The sequence below is a fragment of the Motacilla alba genome, chromosome 4 (genome assembly GCF_015832195.1).
Source record: "Motacilla alba alba isolate MOTALB_02 chromosome 4, Motacilla_alba_V1.0_pri, whole genome shotgun sequence".
Taxonomy (NCBI): domain Eukaryota; kingdom Metazoa; phylum Chordata; class Aves; order Passeriformes; family Motacillidae; genus Motacilla; species Motacilla alba.
The window spans coordinates 45,757,824-45,762,884 of NC_052019.1; positions in this window are offsets into that span (position 1 = coordinate 45,757,824).

The following is a 5,061-nucleotide window of genomic DNA, read 5'->3' on the forward strand; positions in this document are numbered from 1 at the left end:
ACAGCTCAAACATCCAGTGAAGCTGTGACAAAAGCCTCTCACAGACCACAACTTACAGAGCCAACCTCCAAATTGCCTCTTGGTGCAAAAGTCTTGATTCTCCCTGCAAAATAGAGGAGGAAGCAACACTAAAAGCTAGTTCAGCAGCTAGGCCCACTTATCAGGGTTTCTCAGTCCTAAGGCTGGTGCTTGCCATCCCTCTATTCATTTGAGAGAAATGGAGTTGGCACTGGGGAAGAAAGCCTTCTAACAGGCTGGAAATTGATGTATAGACTGCAGGAATTAATTGAACTTTCACTGGAGCAGAGAGCAACCAATAGTGAGAGCTCTTGTGCTCTGCAACTAAAATTTACCGGGGAGCAGAACACCAGAGCTCAGGTGCCTGGCTCTAGGGTTTAGTCAGTGTCTATCCCAAACACAACAGTGACATCAGCGGGACCTTAAAACCTGCGGGGGAGAACTGTTACTGGCCCCATGCCTTGAATCAGCAGCCTGGGAAAGCCCTCAGGGGCACATGCTGCTGGGAGGGGGGTTGCGAAGGGCTTACTTGGATTTTAGCACTGACAGGCCCTTTTGCCCAAGCCTGGGTTTGGGTCTGGTCATTACCCAGTAGCATCCAAAACCAGGCTCCAGCAGAGGGCACAGCCACCCAGCAGAAGCAGGGAGCTGGGCCAGCAGCAGAGGCAGTACCAGCAGCAGGATGCTCCTGGGAGCAGAGATTACAGAATCACACAATCTGCTGAGTTGGAAGATACCCACAAGGATCATCGAGACCAACTCCCAGCTCTGCACAGGGCCATCCCCAAGAATCACACCCTGTGCCTGAGAGCATTGTCCAAACACTCCTTGACCTGTCAGGCTTGGCGCTGTGGCCACTTCCCTGGGGAACTGTTCCAGTGCCCAGCCACCCTCTGGGTGAAGAACCTTTTCCTACCATCCAACACAAACCTCTCCTGACACAACTTCAGGCCATTCCCTCAGGTTCTGTCACAGGTCACCACAGAGAAGAGATCAGTGCCTGTGCCTGCTCTTCCCCTCATGAGGAAGCTGTAGACTGCAATGAGGGTCTCCTCAGTCTCCTCTTCTCCAGGCTGAACAGACCAAGTCTCTTCCTTCTAGGGCTTCCCCTGAGGGATCCTCACCATTTCCTTTGCCATCCTCTGGACACTCTCTAACAGCTCGGTGTCTTATATTGTGGTGTGCAAAACTGCTCCCAGCACTCAAGGTGAGGCCACCCCAGTGCAGAGCAGAGCAGAGCAGAGCAGTACAATTTCCTCCCTCGCCTGGCTGTGACTGATGCCCCCTGGGACAGGGTTGGCTCTCCTGGCTGCCAGGGCTGAGTGGCTCATATCTAACTTGCCATGGACCAGGATCCCGAGCTCCCTTTTTGCAGTGCTGCTCCCCAGCCTCTCGTTCCCCAGTCTGCCTGTACTTCCCAGGTGCCAAATCTGGCACTTTCCCTTGTTGAACTTCATATGGCTGGTGAAGTCTCAATGCTCGGCAGAATTGGCTCCTGCTGACCCCAGATGCACCCCAAGAGGAGCTGGGGTTCTTTTTCAAAACCACCCTGGCCCCTGCTACTTCCAAGAGAGGTGCAGCATCTGCTTTTAGCGCCACAGCATATGAGCACCTGGTCTGGGCAGGTTAAAGGAAGGTAGCACAGCCAGAATGTTGGTGGGGGTTTTTTTTGTTTTGTTTTGTTTTGTTTTGTTTTTGTTTTTTTTTTGGGGGGGGGGGGGTCTGGGGTTTTTTTGGTTTTGGTTTTTGTGGGGTTTTTTTGTTTTGGTTTTGGTTTTGGGTTTTTGGTGGGGGTTTTTTTGTTGGTTTTTTTTTTGGTTTGGTTTGGGTTTTTTTGGGGTTTTTTTGCAATGTTATGTTAGCATATGATATGTGCATCAGGCAGGCTTCCTAAGCTTGCAGGTTTACCATTTCTTCCCATTAAACCCAGGTTGTAGATTCAGGGGTATTTGACAGTTACCTGGTTAGAAATTTGCTTGCCTTGCAAGAAACAGAAAATCCACCAGCTCTAACCTGTAACTACCTTTCCTGCCTAGTTCAACAGGGAGCCATGGGCCTGAGGTGTAGTGGGGCTGGGACAGCTCTGCTTCCTTTCCCCTCTATTAGCCTGTTCAGCATTTCAAAGGGACCAAAGCAAAGGGAGGGCATTCCTCCTTTTCAGCCAACACGTGAGGAGAAAGTGATAAACATCCTTCAGGGAGTTACAAATCAGGAGATGTGCCTTCCTTGTTCGAGGGAGAGCTCAGGGACCACTTCTTCCTGTGATGCCTCCCAGTGCTGATTTTAGCTCTGTGTTCTCCCCAGTCAGGGCTCTCCCTCCGCGGCTTGATTAAAAGCACACTTGAGCTTTCTGTTTGTCTCAGTAGAGCATCATGGCAAGTGCAATTGTCACATTATACAACATGACAGCAATTAACACCTAGCTACAGCACTATGGCATCTAGGTCTTTCTCCACTGATGACCACAAATCACAGACAAGCATTTACACTATGAACACTATGAACAGGGTACAGTTTAATTATGTGGACAACATATGTAACAGATATGCAACGTAACAATTATGCTTTGTACATAAACACTTTCCTTCTAAGGCTCTCCCTACATTTAAACCTCAGTAATGAATTTAGCCTTCTGAATCAGCTGTGATGGGAGAGTTTTGCTCTTTAGAGAGAAAATGAAGCACAGAAGTGACTTTTCAGAAGCGTCTTGGAAGCTCTGCCATTGACCCATTCACGCTTAATGAATAAAACCCATAAAGTTCACAGGTTTGGTATGTAACCATAAACTGTGTTTGCACATGCCTGCTTCTGGGGCCTGACTGAAGCCCAACATCTATTCTGTTGATTCCTGTAATAAAGAATCAGCACTTTGACCTTCAGAGATCATGCCATGACACAAGTTATAGGAAGCAAGTGATGAAATTTCCTGTCTTCTCAGTGTTGATTTGAACAGATGAGGGGTTCAGATAGGAAATACATTGATTTGCTGTCCTTCCTAAGGAAGCTAGTGAAGAGCCCCATATGGAAATGCAAAGAATCTTCCTCTGGTTAGTTCCTCGTGCTGATCAGTGCTCATATCTGACCTGTCCATATTCAAACCTTCATACAATAGTCATACAAGCATGCTGGAAAATTCATCTCTCTTCTTTAGACTGTCCTGGATAAGGGAGAGAGAAATGACAGGAAAAAGGATCTTGGGATCAAAGACAGTGGTATATTTCTGTATCTTCCTATGGGAAGGCAATTCTTATCCCTGGAAGGCTCTTTCCCAATATCTTTACTTTTGAAAATGCTGGAGGCAAACCCCATAGTTTCATATTTTATCACCCTTTTTTCATTTTCAATATTACTTAAACTGATATAATAATGTCCTACCTTATGCCCATGTGACAACTTAAAATTGTCCCTCATACCGGAACTCTGAACCCCCTCCTTTCCAATTGAGAGCCAAACTTTAAACAGAGCCCTTTCCCACACTGAGCACAAGCTGAGCAAACCTGAACCTATCCCTTTCTGATCAGAATAGTTGGCCCAGGGCTAATCTATTTCAAGCACTCTGCTTCTCTGAGTGAGAAGTTGTATCTGTTGTAAGCTTGCAGTGCTGCAGGCTTATCCTTGGACAGCACCTGGCTGTAGCAATGTGCATTTCCCAGTTTACAGATTATGGTAGATAGATGACCACTGAAGCAGGAAAACAAGATTAAAACAAGCAGATAGCTGGAATTGAGGAACAACCTGTCTGCTCAGTAATGTATAAAACTCAGAGAGAACTGACACCTCACACTTTAGCACACTTGCCATACTTAGCAGGTGGTCTTTCTTCCCTGCCCATCCCACAGCCCCTGGAGATGTTTCAGGAGCTGGCCACTACAACTTGCTGGCTCACTTGGCCCCTTTGAAAGAGTGCAAGGGAGCATCTCAGTTCCAGCTGTACCACCAAGCCAAGCACACAACTCACCCTTTCCCACACTGATGAAGGCCAGACCTTACCTTTCAGGGAGCCAACACAATTCATTGCACAAGCTATTTACCTTTCTTTTTTTAGATGAATTACCCACCCACTGTAGTGAGCAGCATCAGCTGATGGAGGGGTCAAGGGAATGCCAGGGTCGCAGAAGCAGGGGGAATGCATGACCAACAGGAGAGCAAGGAGCAGAAACTCCCCTTCTGTGGCAACCAGGCTGGTTCAGCCCTTCCACCCAGGCAGCCTCTTCCTGCCAGTGTGGCAATCAGTTGGAGTGCAGAGAGCAAGATGACATGTTATTTTGGAACACTCCCCAAATAGCATTCATCCTCCAAACAACTGTAATTCCTGTGGCTCTTCTGTTGGAATGCAAACAGCTTGAGGCACACAGGCACGATTATGTGCCCAACTGCAGGTGATTGCGTCCACGGGTAGGTAGGCTAGGGTATCCAGCACATTTCTGGGGCTGGTACAGAGGACATGAAATTTAGGTGAACAGCTGCTGGAGGCCAAGAAGACTACTGGAGGATATCTCAAATAGCAGCACCAGACACTTATCTCTCTGAAAATGAGTTGAGACTGAAGCAACTTATGTTAAGGGTCCCCAGCCATGATGTAACATAGCTCCAGCTACACTGCTGGGATGTAGGATACTCCAAGGCTTGAGTAGCAGGGGCAGAGCCTGCCCACAGACTTCCCCAAACCTCTGAAACAGTGACAGCAGATTTAACATACAGCTGGGTACAAAAAATTACCCTTGACCCCACTGACTTCCTACAAAAATCCTTGTAGTTTTACTAGCATCATAATTTGTTCTCCTTTCTTCATGTATTCAATCTAATGCTATCATAGACCACGTTTTTATGCCAACAAAAAGTACTTAAGAAGCCAAAAAATACATGTGCAGAAGATGTTCAAAGATGTATTTAAAAATTAAAAGAAGCCCTTTAAAAACAGCTTATCTGTGCAACTGTGCAACTGTTTCTATAAAGCATTTCTTTCTTGTACTTTAAAGTGCATACATCTATAAAATGCAAAGTAAAGTTCTTTTCTATAATATTTTTGCACGGATTCCAGAT